At 39.4% G+C, this 19405-nt stretch overlaps 1 protein-coding gene across 8 annotated transcripts in view; it reads right to left on the reverse strand.

Moving 5' to 3' along the window:
• Positions 1-19405, reverse strand: part of LRRTM4 (leucine rich repeat transmembrane neuronal 4) — a 932627-nt gene that overhangs the window by 693821 nt on the left and 219401 nt on the right. For 4 of the 8 annotated variants that reach the window (XM_070429584.1, XM_070429583.1, XM_070429582.1 and 1 more), the window contains one exon: positions 5289-5331. The exons of the other annotated variants lie outside the window; for them this stretch is intronic. The gene's annotated coding sequence lies outside the window, so the exon portion shown is untranslated. The remainder of the gene's footprint in view (positions 1-5288; positions 5332-19405) is intronic. 8 annotated transcript variants of the gene reach the window in all.

The raw sequence follows: 19405 nt of genomic DNA on the forward strand, positions 1-19405 counted from the left end.
ATATCACATAGTATTCATGTGTGAATAATATTCAAAGAGCTAGTTGTTAAACAGTACACTAGGGAGTATATATTTATTGTTCTGAAAGCAAACTAGTCTGAATACTTAAATGCTAATGATGACCTAGTTTTAATGAATAAATTAAGTAGTCAATCATTGCTATTATTACAATCATTGTCACTTTCAGTACCCTCAATACCTGCTTTCTTTCCTAAAATAGGGTTTTTCCCAATTAAAAAATAAAATGGTATGTATCAGTTAAAAAAATTAAGTTACAATTTTAAAAAAATCTCAACTCAAATTGAAAGAAAATAAAATGGAAAAATATTTTAGTTCATGCAAATGAATATGCTATTATAGTCAGATATTACTTGATTCAGAAATGAAAAGTATCACTGGTAGCCAGTTTCTTTTGGTCCATTTCTCAGGTCTAACTTCCTTATTTCCATTCTAATTCTGGTTTCAAGATAACCCCCGTAGCTCTAGCTCCATGTATATTACCATTCAAGAACTAATAATCATTTCATTGCATGCAGTGGCTCTAGTGGAGTCTTTTTCTTATTCCACCCCTGAATAACCTTCTGTTCTACAGGACTGAGAGTCCTTAAGTAGTTTAGTTTACATATAGGCCACACATTCCATCCCTGGAGTTGTGCTGGGCATAGCTTATAAAAACAAAACAAAACAAAACACTGAAAGTGAGAGGGAAAAAATGTGTGTCTGTCTTCCAAACTATAAAGTCATCACTAAAAAGTGGCTGCCCTGCCAAAGCACCTCATGCATCTAGACAGGGACCATGTAACTAATCACTTCCAGATTAACACAAGCAAGAAAGAGGGTTTCTTTCTCCTTCCTCTGACTAGAACCCGTTAAAGCCGTTTAGGTACTGGATGACAGGGGATAATATATGTTACCAGTATACATGGGATGAGGGGTAATGATGAATATTGGGAGCAAAAAATATACACCATGCAAATAAATACACAAATGAACCAAACCTATAAACAAATGAAAATAACAATTAAAAAGCAAAAACAAAAATAACAAAATATAGCTATGTCCCGGTAAATTTCTGTTGCTCTTGCTCTACCCTAGCATCAGGACATCATGGTACCTATGCTATCTTTATTCTCAGTATGTGAAGCTTTTCCTACACATATGTAACATATCCCTAATCCTCCTAACTTCACGTTTAAACGGTAGGAGAGCAAATTACTGTTGTCAGGACTTTCTCCTATACATACATACATACACACACACACACAGAACCACCATACATGGACATGCTTAAAAATAATTTACTCTTCAAGGCACATTTGAATTAGGCACATAATTCAATTTCAACACAAATCATCATTTTTGAAAATAAGTGACCTTTGACCCTTTTTCAGTTTACCTATAATGACTTAACAGCACCTAATTTCTGATAGTCGTGATAATTAGTTACTTAATTTGTTAAAAATTTAAAGAAAAGTAACATTTTATTATGTGTATTTAACTGAGTTAAACTTTGGAGACACAGACTTAAAAATAACTGTGGTTACTATCTTTTAAAAAAGTAAATCACTAGATAGGGTTTTCATCAGATTAATAGAGTTTGTAAACAAGAATGAAATCAAAATCATAGACTTATAACAGAATAATTAAAAGTAATTTAATTTAATATCTCTATAGATAATTTAAATGGAAATTGGGAAGAGCTGAATGGGAGATTATTTAGTGATCTAGATAAAAGAACATAATATCAAATTTAGTTTAGGGGCTTTCATGAATATCTCTACATATTTTTTCAACCATATACCATAAAAAGAAGCCATTTTACTGAATTGAAAAATACTTTTATTAAAGCAATACTTACTCTTTTTTTTTAATATATTTTATTGAATTTTTACAGAGAAGAAGGGAGAGGGATAGAGAGTTAGAAACATCAATGAGAGAGATCGATCAGCTGCCTCCTGCACAGCCCCCAGTAGGGATGTGCCCGCAACTCAGGTACATGCCCTTGACCGGAATCGAACCTGGGACCCTTGAGTCCGCAGGCTGACGCACATCCACTGAGCCAAACCGGCAATACTTACTCTTATATGCTTAACTTTACTTAATTTTACTTAATAATGTGCTGATAGTCTATTTCACTGACTTCTAAGTGTATATAGAATGAAGGATATTGATATAAATAGACAGATATAGAAATTAAAATTAAGATAAGCCTAATAGCCTTTCAAAATCTCACAAATAGCTAATATTAGTTTTATGAATAGAACTCAATGCATGTGCAATGATTGCAGTTTGCTGGTATAAGATTTTGTCTACTTTAGCCAATAGTGGAAACATCCATTGGAAATTCTGTTACCAAAAAGTAAATCTTGGCTCAATCGCTTATGATTGTTTGTCTTCAATGTCTGCTGTTTTCAGAAACTTTGAGGTGACATAAGAAATCATACCAAAAAAATGACAAATTCTGATATATAACAACGCACAACTTTGGTTCAGGAAAAAAATTTTAAAAGGAGAGCAATAGATCAAGGATTGTTTCTATGTAATATTTTAAAATACAACAATATAGATAGGGGTAATAAGTTATAGGAAATTCAGAAAGTCAGACTAGAAAAAACAAGCAAAATATATATCTCTACCAGAAAAAGAAAGAAAGGTTAAACACCACATAGTAACTATATTAACAGATATTATATTTTCAATTATAATACACATGTTTTTATGCTTGTGTTTATCTTCTATAAAAAAGGGGATGGTATGAATTTAAAAAGCAGAAATATTTTGAGAGCAAAGTAAATAATGACAGTAGTGCTACTATAAAATTACCAGTAAGATTCAAGTTTAGATAGCTTTTACATATAGCTTTTAATAGTCAAAAATACATTTAGTAAACAAGTACTAATCTCTGTGTAGCTGGATATAAAAAATTAAGTTCATTAGTCCTAACTTAAGTTCCCTATCTATAAAATGGATACAATAGAAAAAATAGTATATCATTTCTATGGTTTTTGTTTTTAATATGTTTTTATTGATTTTTAGAGAGAGAAGAAGGGAGACGGAGAGAGAGATAGAAACATTGATGAGACAGAAACATCAATGGACTGCATCCTGTATGCCCCCTACTGGGAATCAAGCCCACAGCCTGGGTCAGTGGCCTGACTGGGAATGGAACCAGTGACCTCTTGGTGCATGCGATGATTGGGACCTACGGTTATTTTGAGTATTAAGTTTATATATATATTCTCCATATCAATATCCCTATAGTAATAAAGATATACATTTGTATTTAATGTGTATTTGTTGTTTTCTCCAATAGATTTGAAAATATTTAACTCAGCTAGACTGTATATATTTTGTATTTTTCACTATCAACTTTTTCTTGAGAGAAAATTCAAGCTTTACAGTTTTGTTTTGTTTTCATTGACTAACACTGTCAATATATTATCAGGCCTACACAGTCCTTTCAGTCATACATGTATTTTTGTATTGGCACTGTCACCGAGGGGATGTGTATATGGTCCAGGCTCAACCATAAATTAGCAAAATGACCTTAGTAATATCACAATTTCTACAAACATTTTCCCCCATCACCTCTAAATGAAGACATCAGTTTGTTTTAGGTGCTAACAGTCTCTGATCAATTGCATGCTATCTGAATTACAGAAAACAAATACCGTAATAGGTTATAACTTTCAGGAAAATTCAAGGGAATCCAGTCATGCAGTGCAAAATGATGTTTCAGTCAACAATGGGCTACATATATGATGGTGGCCCCATCTATATATATATAAAACCCTAATATGCAAATAGACCTAATAGCGGAACAACCAAACAACCTGTCACTATGGCATGTGCTGACCACCAGGGTGCGCGCATGGATCATGGTGGGTGTCAGCCTCAATGGGATGGTGGATCATGTGAGCAGGGGTGCCAGACCAAGGCGGGGCACCGGTCACTGTCATCAGTGCGAGCCTCTGGTGGTTACTGAAAATTCTTTGCTCCCGTGTGCTGCCGTGCCACCCGGTGCTCGCACTTACTGCTGGCATCAGCCCCACTAGCACCTGCTGCGGGTGCCCGGTGCCAGCCCTGATTGCACAGCGCCATCAGTAGGTGTGAGCAGTGGCTGCCAACCCCGATCACCCCTCAGGCTTCCCCACCTCCCCCTGCTCCTGAGGGGCGATCGGGGCCAGCAGCTGCCTCTCGCACTGGCTGCTGGAGCCTGCCTCAATCGTGGGAGCAGCAGTCCCAATGGTGGGATTGGCAGCGGTGGGAGCAGGGCTGCCGGCTGACAGGGGACCCAGGGCTGCAGCGGGAGAGGCTGGGCAGGGGTGCAGACGATGGGCTGAGACCCACCCCTGTGTCCACCACAGCCTCGTGGCCCACAGTTTTTTCAAGGTGCACAAACTCATGCACTGGGCCCTTAGTAGATTATAATGGAGCTAAAACAAGGCTATTGCTTAGTGCAGTCTTAGCCATCATAAGGTTGTAGCACAATGCATGACTGTTCCGTGCTGGTCTCAGTCTATTGATGGTAATACCAACAGCTAGAAATGTCCGGTGCACTCACCTGGGCCCCAGTGAGCTTTCCACAGGCATCTCTCCTTTCCAAACCAATGTTATAGTTGGACTGACCCTTATTATGACAGTAAGACACCCTTAAGTGATAACCATTAGGAAGATTTGAAGAAAAAAAAGAGTTTACTACTTACAGCCTCTGGAGCATACAGGCCATCGAGGGGGCATACAGAGAGGTGGAGGAGACAGACGAGAGAGAGAGAGAGAGAGCGGAAGAGAGAGAGAGAGGACACAGACCTGGAGTTCTGCCTTTAATGGGGTAGCAGGTGGGGGCCACAGGTTTTCCTGGCTCACTCTTCATTGGAGAGTTTAAAACATAAGAGAGAGCCCTGGCCAGATGGCTTCATTGGTTGGAGTGTCATCCTTTACACCAAAAGGTTACAGGTTCCACTCCAGCCAGGGCACATATCCAGGTTGCGGGTTCAAAACCCTGTTGGTCATCCTGCTTCCATGACAAATTTGGACCTATCAGGGATTATTCCACCAGCCATTAAAAATTCCTCCACCCTTCTCATGTATTACATTAAACAATAAAGAGAATGTTTGAGAAATTTTAATGAATTAGATGAGAAGACATTTAACATTCACCTGGTAAGATTAAAATCTTTATCAATGAATTCATGACTTCACAATGAGTCCTTTAGCCCTCTACTTCTCAAAAAAAAAAAAAAAGGCTTTCAACTGAAAACAGAATAAAACAAAAAAATTAAACATACCTCAAATGCAAACTCTCCTTATTTGTAACTGTAAAGAATCCAACTGAAAAAAACCCAAAAATTTTATAAGTTGAATTTAGATGTATGTAACAGTTTGTAGCAACTTCGGCATTAACACTGCAATTATTCAGGGATGTGAGCTATATAAGTTTCTGTTACAAGGTCCCCCGTTGACCTTGAGAAACTCTCATTTACAGTAGACAGCATGGAGTCACTACATAGCAAATGGACAAATAAACATCCTTCAGCAGCTGGGAGTAGATTCCATCTTATTCTGCAGGAGAGTAAATAACAAGGCAACATGAACTTAGATGCACTGCAATTCCTATACCAGCTTAATGATGAACACATAACTACAATGTTAATAACAACCATCCAGATATTATCCTGAAACATACATCTCATCAGAAAATGCTACTATACCGGAAACAGATTTCTCATACACACATGTGCCCACACACACAAACATCCAGCACTTTTCCAACAAACAGTTTTGTTTGTAAGTATTTTACTTGCCATAAATTACTGCCATGAAAATGTAGTTATAGATTTTCTACATCTAACTTATTTGAAATTTAAGGTTTTAGTAACCTTAAGAAAGAAAAAAAAAACACCGAAGAAACCCAATGCCATTAGAAATTAGTAGAGGAAATTGAAAGGGTCTTCCATGGTTGGAGAGATTCTCGATTTTCGTTCTATCCAGATGCCAGCTAAAGAGTATGACTTTGGTTTAGTTATTTAAAAACTCAGGATGTAATTTTTGTTGTGTGTATTTTTTTAACATCTGCATATAGTCTTATAAAATTTACTATATTTTCTAAAGGTAATGGCAAAAATGAATAGGTATTTAAAAAAAATGAATAGGTATTAATAGGTTAAAACATGCACTCCTGGAAACTTCCATGAGCTAACTAAAACATATTTCTAGGGGAACAGGAATTACATTTCAAATTTAACAGAAAGGCTTTATTTCAGTAGGTGGTATTTCCCAATTAAAGGGCAGGCAAAACGGACTGCCCACTCTGGTAGGCATGTAACTCACTTCAACATATGGAATGAAAAAGGGGCCCACATACTAAACCTGACAAGTTCCGGGAAGGCCTACATGGAGACCTTACAAACATAGAGACCTAACTAGGATGGTCAGAAAGTAAAGCTAACTAAAAGGGAGTCCTGGAAGGTAGTCATGTCCTAGGATGGTGTCTTCCTTGACAAAGATCAATCTTTCCCTTAACTGAACCTATTGTCTTTTTGTACCTATGATAACACATCTTTGGAATGTTAGGTAATCCTCTTTTTCAGACCCCTCAGGGCAAAATCTCACTAGAAGAGGAAGCCACAGAACCCTCCATTGTTCTCCCACATAGCATCTCCATGTGCTGTCAATGTTCACTGTTAACTATCCCATACCCACCAATGTAACAGAAGTTTGTGTCTGTTTTACTTTTTATCAAATCTCAGAGATTTCTTCCCTTTGCTTCCTTCCACCTCCCCAATCTATCACCAATGGATTTCATGCAACCCCCTTACGTCTTCCCCTTCGGCTCTGATGTATACAATAAATGGTAAACCTGCCATTTTCTGGAGCATTTTCTCAATCCATTGAGATTTTGCTTTCCCTGCAATTGTTATTATTTTGGCTCAAATAAACTCATAAAAATTCTCTCCAGGTTTGGATGTTTCTTACATCAACAAGCAATAGGACATGAGAGCTTGTTTCTGAGGACAAATGGGCTGGGGAGATGTAAGCTCTGTACCTCAACACAGAAGTTAGGGTCCCACAGGCACCCTGTTCCCTCCATTCAGACATGAAGCTCGAGGGTTCAGCCAAAGTACAGCTGGCAGAGAGGGGTCTGGAAGGGCAGCCTTTCATCCACCTGGGATAGGCTACATGATCACACATCAGAATTGCTGTGTGATCATAATGAAAACAACAAACATCGATTTAACCCTTACTTTATGCCAGTCACTCCTCTAATTTTTTTTTGTTTTTCTTCAAACATATGCTCTAAGGACTGTTACTAATTTCATTTTACAGATGAGAAAACAGAAAAATAGATGAAAAGATAAATTTCTCAAGATTGTACAATGATTACATGGTAAAGTCAATATTAGAACCCATGAGTAAAATTCCAAAGCCTATGCCTTTAGCCTCTAGGCTAGCCCAATGCAAGCTATTCTATATTAGTTGCTCTTGAGAGGGTGGGGGAACATAAGCAGAAGCTGTAAGCACCATCAGTATTGAAGGTAGATTCAGTCCTCACCAGGTTTGATTTTTACGCTAACTAAAGTTGTATGGACAATGGCTAATCTGCAGTCCTAAGTTAGAAAATGAACTCACTCTGAGTTAATAAAAGTATGGAGCTAGTCTGGCCAGAGACATCAACCTATGAACCAGGAGGTCAGGGTTCGATTCCCAGTCAGAGCATGTGCCCAGGGTTGTGGGCTTGATCCCCAGTGGTAGGAGAGGGCGTGCAAGAGGCAATTGATCAAACATTCTCTCTCATCATTGATGCCTCTATCTCTTGTTCCCACTCTAAAATCAATAAAAATATATTAAAAATATATTTTAAAAATATGGAGCTATATAACCTCTCTGACACTTTGTGTGGGCTGAGATCCTCTTCAAGGGGACTAGGAGAATATCGACTTCTTCCAAGAAGGAGTGATTGAATTTTAGGTCAAATGGAGGATGGAATTGATATCATTGTGATTAGCTAGTTATTAATAATAGGAAAGAAGCAAAGAGGGAAGTCACACATTATAGGCATACTAGAGGCCTGGTGCACGAAATTCACTGAGGGACCCCACCAGTGCACGATCAGGGCCAGGGAGGGACAAGGGAGGTTGGTCAGCCAGGGAGGGACCACAGAAGGGCTCCAGGGTATGTCTGGCCCATCTCGCTCAGTCATGATCAGCTGGACTCCAGCAGCAAGCTAACCTACTGGTCAGATCATCTGCCCCCTGGTGGTCAGTGCATGTCATAGCAAGCGGTTGAGCAGCCTTAGCATATCATTAGCATATTACACTTTGATTGGTTGAACGGACGACTGGACAACCTGACACTTAGCATATTAAGCTTTTATTATATAGGATTGTTTGGGTAGTGTCACCAGGAAGCTGCAGTTTCACACTCCCCAGGGAACAGGATCTGCTCCCTGCAAAATACTGGAGGAAGGGATTGAACAAAGGAAAGACAGATGCAGTAAAGTTGGGGTGACATAGGGAAGGTACTTGCCTATCAATCACACCAAGAACAGAGATCGTTGGCCAAAATGATCTGGCCAATGCAAGCATGAAAAAATTTGGGAATATATAATCTTCTAAACAAAGGAATTCTCTCTCTCTTGGGCTTGACTCTTGCCTTGTGGAGTTATTTTGCTCCTACTTCTTTGCATTCACTCCATTGCCCACAGCCATGTGGGCTCCACACCCAGTGAACTAATGGACAGCAGCAGGAAGCACAGCGAAGCTAGCCTGATGCTGTACTGGACCTGGCTCCAACAATGGAAAGAAAACCCTGGACACCGGCTCTTACTTTAGCTCTACTAAAGCCTCAGCTACACTTCTTCTATGGGAAATGGGAACTTTTGAAACTCAGGCATTTAATTCCACAGAAATAAATCTTTGTACATACTTCATCCTTCTGAGGGGGCCTTCATAATTTCTTATTTCAACCACACCCCAAGAACCTCACCCCCTTGAGCAACCAGGTAGATGAGCCCCACTCCTATCCTGTAACATTATTATTCATATGAAAAATGAACTGAAGGGTGGAGCTCACACTGATGGAAGGCTAGTGGGCTGCAGATTACTAGACTTTTCATCATACACTTTTTTTTTAACCAAACAATCTACTGAATAGAAAGTTAGAACACTTAGAAGAAATTTCTCTTTTGTTCTCAAAGTCTATAATTCTCTCTCCAGCCACATATTTTACAAAAGCAATTCACTTACTACACAATATATTCTGTGAAGAGCCATTTACTAAATGTCTACTTTTGCTTTGCCTGGTATTAACCTGAGAGCACAAATAAATATGACATAGATCCAATTTCAAGGTATTTTCTATCTTCCTAAAAGAAGTAATGCATATATTTTAAAAGACAGATTAAAATAATACTTAAAAACTTACAATAGTTAAAGTAATTAAATGAGGATACAATTAGGCTGGGGTGGCTCTAGTGCCACAGTCGCCTACGTAAGCAAACTGAAACCTAAGCCAGAATCTATACTGTGGAATCCAAGAAAATGAAACTTGGGAACTATCCATCACAAATAGCCAACCAGGATTTCTCAAATAAGACAACCTTAAGCGATAGCCAACCAAATCATTTTCTTAAGCTGCTTTCATACCTTCTCTATAAAAACCTCTCCCCTAGCTCCTGCTTTAGTGATGGTCAATTTGAATTAATTGAAATAGAAATAACCTCTTGAGATTAATTTTTTAAATGTTTTAAAATATGATTTTATTCATTTCAGAGAGATGAAGGGACTGGGAGAGATAGAAATATCAAGGATGACAGAGAATCATCAATTGGCTGCCTCCTTGCATGCCCCCTACTGGGGATCCACCCTGAAATCCCAGCATATGCCTTGACCTGGAATCTAACTGTGACTTCCTGATTCATGGGTTGATGTCACACCTGCCTGGTAGCTCTTGAAAATTATACGGTGCCTCACTTTGTAGTTTAACACAATGCATGACAAAGGCCAGTGATAAAACTAAGTATTCAAAGTGTAGAATGTGAATATGGTGAATTACTTCGGTGGCCCATGAAGCTTTTGACAGATTACAAATTTGCAAGTTTGGAAGCCATTTGTCTCTCAACAGAAGTGTCAGCAAAAATTCTTGTAATTCAGGTTTTCTTAGGCTGCATAGCAATTCCTTACTTATACTGTCCTCTCAGGTCAAACTGTCTGTGAGTTAATCACAATATTAGAATAGATGTGAGCTTTAATTTGTTAAATTCTTATTCACTATTAACTTTTAATTGGAGTCATAGAAAGGTTTATGCTTCACAATGGATTTTCACGTCAAAATAGACACATAATTATGACTAGATATCATATGATGCATGTAGAAATGAATATTGTTATGTGGGGGCTAAAAATATTAATACTTTTCTTCCCTCCTTCTAAGTTCTTCTGGATGGAGTAATCACCAAATTTACAAAGACTGACTAACAGGAGAAAATCAAGTTTGAAAGCATGTGTATGGGGAACTCACACAGGCTTGGACATTCCTTTGCAGTTCCAATGAGGCAAGATCAGGTATGTAAAACATGTTTGGACAAATGAGAGAAGGGTGATGGGTATTAGATTTCACAAGTGAGAATGGGCTATTTACTGGTAGTTGAGGAATACCAGAGTATACATGGCAGGCAAATCCTTTTATTTTTAAACAATATATTTCTATTTATTTCAGAGAGGGAGGGAGAGGGAGATATTTTTAAAAGTTAATCAGCTTCAAGACCAAAGTAATTCATATATCCACATAATTTGAGATCATCCAAATTTGAAAATTAGGAAAATGTAGCATTTGAAGGTACTATTGGTCAACAGGCTCTTTTACTCTGAAGGTATTAGGGCCTGAAAGCCCATTTTCTCTGATTTTCAAAATGGGAGGTTGGAGTAATAGTATTTTCAGATTGAGGTATTGGTCACATCATCTTATCAATGATGGCATTTTCCAATTATTAATCCTTTTAAAACAAAGGCTAATTGAGGAAAAATGTATCTTCAATAAGAGAGACATTATTTGACTATCTCAAAACATAAAAATATTATTTAAAAATGGTTGGACACTAAATTAGTTGTTCAAACAGTCTAATTACTCATTAAAAAAAAACCTCAAAACACAGAATTATGACAAAGAAATTAGAAACACAATTTCATTAATATAACATTTAATTAACATTATCCTTAAATAATGTAAAAATGATATTAAAGAAGATGGGCATTTACAAGCCCCAGCTCCAATTCTTTCCTGAGACAGTAGGAACTATCATTTATATTAAAGATCAGCCTAGAGTTAGTTAATTGTGGCTTGAGTGTCATAAAAATAATTCAAACTTGGCAATTCTTAATAAATTTAAACTCCATAATTTGTGTCAGCCTCAGAACAATTCAGCAGACAAAGAAGTCACTTGTCCTTATTCTTAATGTTATTAAGAAGAAAACGTATGATATATGCTATATTCTATTACCACATTTACATGTGCTCCTTTATAGCTACGCGTAGAAAATTAAACTTCTGCAAGCCAAGATGTGTCAATTCTTAAATCAAGGCAAGATTTATTAATCATTTCTGTACCGTATCACAGATCCTCTTACAAGCTTCACACTGTTCCCCCATGGTGAGACCTTAATTTCTATAACTAGAACTGTTTGGGAAACAATGTAATATTATAAGTACATGGAGCATTTCAAGGGATTTCACAGAGAAAATATCCTTCTTCATACTGCCAATAAGCTTCTGTCTAAAGGGAACTGACAAATGTCTTACTGCACTATTCATTCCCTGTGTGAAGTTAACCCTAAGGCTGACTTTAGAGACATATTCAAATAGAGTCAGGCTCGATTTCTATAGGAAAACATTGCTTGCGAAAACTCTTTTATTCTCAGGAGCTTTTAAGTTCTTGAAAGCTTTATTCTAGGCTTGTATGTAAAAGTTAAATGCCAGTTTAGCTTCAGAGAGAAAAGTCCTAATTCCACTCAAGCTCTGTGACTGTCTGTGGACCCCAAACCCCTGTGGCAGCCTCTTGGTTATCCTACACATGAGAGCCTGCTTCCGTGATCTCCTCTGTGGTGACATTGGTCAACGTGAGCTGCTGCAGATTCTTCTTTAAAGAGAGGATTACAGAGTTTTTTCTTTAGCGATGTCATTTCCATGGTCTGGGGTTATACACAAGTTTTCATTGGATAGATGAATTTCTAAAAATTCATGTATGCAAATTTCCTATCATAAGCAACATTAAATCTCAAATGAACATAAAAGTTAGAGTGACATTTAAAAATAGAGACATGTTGATTCAAAGTAGAAAGTTGATCAGGTTGTTGGAAAAATCTAATTTATTAGTCATTGAGGTGAAAGGAAAATTAACTTATGGCTCAATTGGCTACATAAAATTAAAAGATATTTCTCTATTTAAAAAATGGAAAGCAGAGCAAGCAAATATTTAAAGCAATATTGAGAGGCCACATATAAATATGTTTCATAAAAAAAATCTTGTAAAATTTCTAACAACATATCAATATTCAAGTAGATATGCCAGTGACGAATGTGAAAATACAATTTGTACTTGCTAAATGCAATCAGAAATTCTGAAAATGGGAATGTATCTTTTGTGATAAAATAAGTGCAAATAAAACAAAAAAGAGACAGTGCATTTAAGCAGCACTAAAAATATAATAAATCTTTAATATGTATGTAGAATAATCATTTCCTATGGGAAATATAAGTTAGCATAATTTATAAATCAATGTTACAAAGTCTTTCAATAACCATATATATATGTATGTATATACATTTATGTACTTTGACTTAGTACTTTTTCTTGTCAAAACTGATGTAAGGGCAACAAACTCCAAAAAAGAGAAGATGCTCAGTATAGCCTCACCTATTTTTAAATTGGAGATAATCATCTATTATTTTATCTGTTCTTCAATCAATTTTATAATACACTAGAGGCCCGGTGCACAAAAATTTGTGCACTCGGGGAGGGTCCCTCAGCCCAGCCTGTGCCCTCTCACAGTCTGGGACAACTCAGGGGATGACCACCTGCTGGCTTAGGCCCGCTTCCTGGGGTATTGGGACTAAGCTGGCAGTCAGACATCCCTCTGGCAGCACGGAAGCCCTTGGGGGATGTCCACTTGCCTGCAGGGAGCAGGCCTAAGCTGCAGTTGGACATCCTTAGAGCTGCTGAGAAGGCGGGAGAGGCTCCCACCACCACTGCTATACTGGCAGCCCTCAGCCTGGCTTGTGGCTGAGTAGAGCTCCCCCTGTGGGAGCGCACTGACCACCAGGGGGCAGCTCCTGCATTGAGCATCTGCCCCCTGGTGGTCAGTGTGTGTCATAGTGACCAGTCATTCTGCTGTTAGGGTCAATTTGCATATTATCCTTTTATTATATAGGAGTGCCTGGCCAGTCTGGGTGAGGGGCTGATGGCTGTTTGCAGGCTGGCCACAGCCCCTTCAGTGTGGTGGTCCCCAATGGGGTGCATGGCCATCTTGGGTGAGGGGCTGAGTGCCATTTGCAGGCTGGCCACAGCCCCTTCAGTGTGGGGGGGGTCCTGCTGGGGTGCCTGGCCAGCCTGGCTGAGGGGTTGATGGCTGTTTACAAGCTGGCCACAACCCCCAGCCACCCAAGCTCCCAGTGGAGGCTGGCTGGAAGCAGGTATCTGGGATTTATTTATCTTCTATAAATAAGTGAAACTTTGTTGCCTTTAGAGGAGGCCACAGCCGGCACAGGGCTGGCAGGAAGCTTGGCTTCCTCCATCACCTGGGCAACCAAGCCTCCTGCTTGCTCCAGCCCCGTGGCTGCCGGCCACCATCTTGGTTGGGTTAATTTGCATATAGTCACTCTGATTGGCTGGTGGGTGTGGCTTAGGGCATAGCGAAGGTATGGCCAATTAGCATCTTTGTCTTTTATTAGTGTAGATTATATAATCTCTAAGTAGTATTTATTGATACTCTGTGGTAATAAAGGGAACATAATTTTAGGTAAGTAAAGAACAAATCAAATGTATATCCATTATGTGAAAATAAATATATGAAATTATATTTTTTTCTAGATGCAAGGAAAGATAATTCAGCACATAAGAGTGATAAGGATTATGTCTTTCCTGTCTCAATTTAAAAATTTTTAAATTACATGTAAACATTTCACTATAAAAAAGGCACACATACATCTCTCATCTATTTCTCAGAAGAATAGCAGCTTGACTTTTGCTACTTCCTTTATCAGAGTTTGGTAAACTCTGCACCTTGTGCCAAATCTAGCCAACCACTTGCTGTATATATATTAATTTCAGAGAAGAAGGGAGAGAGAGACAGAAACATCAATGATGAGAGAGAATTATTGACCAGCTGCCTCCTGCCTCCTGCCCTATGGGGATCAAGCCTGCAACCTGGGCATGTGCAGGGAATTGACCTGTGACCTCATAGTTCATAGGTCGACTCTCAACCACTGAGCCATGCCTGCTGGGCCAACCACTTGTATTTTTGTATCACTGAGGGCTAAGAAAGGTTTTCAAATTTTTGAATGATAATTTCCCTCACTGTTATTTTTGGGTAATTCTAAAAACCAAATTGCTTATAGTAGTTATTTTAGAGTATTGGCTTAGTTGCCATTTTTGGGTGAAATAACAACATGTTAAATATTTTCATTTATGTATTATAGTTTCCTAGTACAATACAAAGATACTTAAATTGTTCCCCTGCTTGAAAAACCCATATTGTCCTATAACTTCTTTACTTTTTTGATCATATAATTAGAAATATGAAATGCTGTTATGTTCTCGTTCCTCTACACGATTAAACTATTTAATTGCAAAGGCAACGTCCTGCACATTTTAAGCCAATATCATTGGGGCGGTCTTGACTTGGCAACAGCTGCTCTAGGGGTGAAAAAGAAAACACTGAGAGGGCTCCCCAGTCAAGGGAGAATAGCCGAGGTTCTGTCATGGTTCACTGTCTTGAAATGAACCTACCCACGTTCTACACCAGGATAGGCTAACTGTCAGAAACATACAATTGAGTGGATCCACCCAAACACAAAAATCAAGGCGAGGGCGCTGAGTCAGGCAGGCCATTCTGCAGAGAACATTTTAGTTTCTTTTAAGATTTCCGTTATTCTATTCAATGCTACATTGAAAATGAACTTAAAACAAATTGGTTGCCTACTGCCATTATTATTAATCGTGATAGGTGAACTCAAACAAGTGTGCAATTCAAATATGCCATTTTTGTATAGAAATTGTCTTCATTTTTTCTGAAATTTAAGTAGTACACACAGTAAAAATATTTCAGGAGTACTATAATTATTAAAAACAAAGCAAAACAAAACAAAACTGAGTTTTCTTGTACTTTAACCCCTATTCCCTCTCTCTAAAGATAAATACTTACTTAGCTTTTAACTTTTTCTTTCTGTTCATTTATAAAAAAAAAAACACACTATATAATTGGATCTGCATATATGCATATTATCTCCACATATAAACAAAAATATATTTTACCCTTAACAATTTCATCCTCTTGCTCTTATAAGTTGAACATATTTTAAAACTGTTCATGATAACTTCAAAAATTATAATTGACCCTTGAAAATACATAGGTTGGGAGCACTTAACATCTACAGAAATGAAAATCCATGTGTAACTTTTTGACTCCCCCAAAAGTTAACAAATGTTGGCCAGAAGTATTACCAATATATAAACAGTCCATTAACCCTACTAAACTGCTGTACTGATTTTTCGGTAATTTCCACACAAAGGTAGAATATTGGCGCTGGATGAAAGGTAGATGAAAGGTAGACCTATTTTCTACAATGTCTCCAAGTTCCATCTTATTCTAACCACTTGTTTGCATGTAACTAACATTTTTCTATATCATGTTGGTTTTTTCTCTCTAATGCTCAGGAGCCCAGGTATAGGGGACAGTTAGGTTCAGGGCCTCAGGTCTGGTAGGATTAATACATATTTTGTATGTTATATGTATTATATACTATATTCTTAGAATAATTTAAGCTGGAGAAAATAAAATGTTATTAAGAAAATCATAAGGAAGACAAAATACATTTATACTATTTATTGGCAAAGCTCCACATATAAATGAACCCAAATAGTTTAAACCTGCATGGTTCACCAGAGGTTTTAGGAATCTATACCATAAAATAAATCATATTTCCCTACACCTAGCTGCCAGTATTGGTGGTCCCTGTGATTTCTTAATTGATCACAGGTTTTGAACAATCAAATGACATTAACTAATAATTACTGTGATTCTGAATAATCAAACACTTAGATTAAATGTCATTTCAAAACTTATCAGCATGAGAATTATTTGTTCTCTCAAGATACATCCTTTGCCAGTGTGATGAGCCAGTCACTGAGTTCAAACTCATTCTAGGAAGGCAAAGTCACTTAGGCATGTGCAAGCAGCTGTGGAGAACTGGTCTGTCCCTCTGTGTGGATGGAGGTCTTTGGTGGTGCAACATTTGGAGTTGATAAAGGCTCTGCTGTTGGCATGAGTTGGTCCTTCTCCATATTGTTCAAATCCAGGTGAAATTAGAATGGAATCACTTATACTGATTGTATTTTCCTTTATCTACTTAGAGATGCACAGAATAACTATTCACAGAATGAAGAAGCAATCTGACACAGCTAACAGAGACTATTCATACAGGCTTGTTTGGGGGGAAATAAAGCAAAAGCACAAACATAGGGGTATAGGCTCCTGAGCTATGTAATCTGTTGTTAGTACAAACGTCACATTTCTTGGGAAATCAAAAATCAGATTTGCTTTGATATACATTATTCCTAGGAACATTATTTTCTGTATATTTGCTTAAAATGTATTTAAATTTGGAGAGGGTAGAGAACATAATTACTTCAGTAGTCTACATTGGCATTTATTTCTTTAGCTTTGGATTGGAGATTTGAAAAAGTGCTTAGAACGGTACATTTTGTAAAGCCAAATACTTGTATATAAAAATTTTAAGGTATAAAATGCCAATCTGATTTCACCAGAAGCAAAGTAAAAGGGAAATGACAAGTTGCCACAGTATTGGCAAAACATATGAATGTGAAAGGGTTTTAATTTCCTTAAGAAGATATATCAGGGTCATAATTAAACCTTAAGAATAATAAAAGTGAAGATATAAAAGGCAACACACACATACACACAGAGACACTCAGATAACAAATACAAAAAAGAGTTCACTCTGATAAATAGTAAAATAAATGAAAATTAAATAAAAATGAGTAACCCTCCACTATGTCCACCACGGGGCCAATCCATTGACAATTCTTTCAAGATAAAGTGAGACTGTGTCCCCTGTGACCTCCCTAGTCTAAGGCACTGTCATCACTCACTTGAACTATTGCAGGAAACCTCCACAATTCTACTCTTGCTTTCCTCAGATCTATCCTACACTAAATAGCCAAGAGGATATTTTTAAAATATAAATAAACCATGTCATTCCTGTGTTGAATGCTCTTCTCAGGGCTGCTGCTTCTAGAAAGGGCAGCACAAGCCATATATATATAGTAGCCCTGCGCATGAATCCATGCTCCAGTAGGTCACTGCTGCCGCCCTCCAGTAGCTCTCCACCCTGTGCCCCACCCTCCTGTAGCTCCCCCTGCCCGCCCCCCATAGCTTGTTGCCCTGCCCTCTCTTGTAGCTCTCCACCTTCCGCTTGCGTGCTGCCCTGCCCCGTCCTGTAGCACTCTGCTGCCCGCTTGTAGCCAGTAGGTTGCTGCTGCCCTCCTATAGCTCTCCGCCCGCTGACCCGCCCTCCTTTAGCTCCCTCTGCCCCTCCCTCTCCATAGCTTGCTGCCCTGCCCCCTCCTATAGCTCTTCGCAGCCCGTTTGTACCTCACTGGTCCACCCTCCTGCTGATCCGTGATCTGGTCATGAGGCTCTTGGTCATTACACCTCAGGGTGTAATGGCTAATTAGCATATTCCTTTCTTATTATATAGGACTAGGGGCCTGGTGCACAAAAATTTGTGCACTGGGGAGGGGGTTCCCTCAGCCCAGCTTGCCCACTATCACATACTGGGAGCCCTAGGGGATGTCCTACTACCTGCTCCCTGCTCCCCTTGGGGAGCTGGCCTAAGCCGCAGTCTGGCCTCCCTTTGTGGAAGGCGACCGGGCTGATCAGGGGAAGGCACCAGCCCTATCACCCCGCTGCTGCAGCCACTGCCAGTCACCGCAGCCACCAAGGTGTTTTCATCAACACGGACTCCAGTCCCTTTACCATGAAAAAATGACAACTTTCTTCAGGCATTCTCAAGAAGTGTCTTTCATAGGATATGACATTTCTTTCTTTCTTTATCCTTACCTGGGGATATGTTTCCATTGATTTTTAGAGAATGTGGAAGAGAAAGGGAAAGACAGAAACATCGAAGTGAGAGGAACACTTTGATTGGTTGCCTCCTGCATGAGCCCTGACCTGGGCCGGAGCCAGGGAGGAACCTGCAACCTAGGTACATGCCCTTGGTCAGAATTGAACCCAGAATCTGCGTTGGGCAGGCCGAGGCATTATCCACTGAGCCAAACTGGCTAGGACAGGATATGACATTTCTTAACCCTCCAGCAGCAGACCTTCATTTTTTTCTCCAGGAGTGTGGTAAAAAAAACCCTAGATCACTTTTTGGACTCTTATTACCCAAGTTACTAAGAATATTACCAGTGGCATACAGGGAGCTTAACCAATCAGCAGTCAGAAAAGGTGTTTCCTCTGTAGTTCACACCAATTGCTGGTTTGGCCCCTGCCCAGGCCTAACGCCTCTGGAGAGTCATTAGCCCTGGGCCAGGGCACCCTCAGCTCCAAGCCACCGTGGCCATCAAGGATCGCTGGCTGGCTGCGCCCCGGTTCGGGCCACCACCACCATCAAGGATCACTGGCTGGCTCCTCCCCAGCCCCCGCCATCGCAGCCATCAACGATCCCTGGCTGGCTCCTCCCTGACCCAGGTCTAAAGCCTCAGGCCGAGGTTTTAGGCCTGGGCCGGGGCACCCCCAGCTGCCCGCTGCTGCCATCAACGATTGCTGGCTGGCTCTACCCTGGTTCCCCGCCTCCACCGCCATCAACAATCGATGGCTGGCTCCTCTCCAGCCCAAGCCTAAAGCCTCTGACCGAGGCTTTAGGCCTGGGCCAGGGAACCCCCAGCTCCCCTCCGCCGCCTCCGCCATCTATGATTGCTGGCTGGCTCCACCCCGGTTCCCCCTGCCATCGCCGCCATCAACCATCGCTGGCTCAACGATCGCTGGCTGCCTCCTCCCTTACCCAGGCCTAAAGGCTCAGTCTGTGGCTTGGAGCCGACATATGCAAATTAGCCGCCATCTTGGCTGACAGTTAATTTGCATATACTCACTGATTAGCCAATGAAAAG

Source organism: Myotis yumanensis, unplaced genomic scaffold (genome assembly GCF_028538775.1).
Source record: "Myotis yumanensis isolate MYYU_CA2020_CCGP unplaced genomic scaffold, mMyoYum1.0.hap1 SCAF_11, whole genome shotgun sequence".
NCBI lineage: Eukaryota > Metazoa > Chordata > Mammalia > Chiroptera > Vespertilionidae > Myotis > Myotis yumanensis.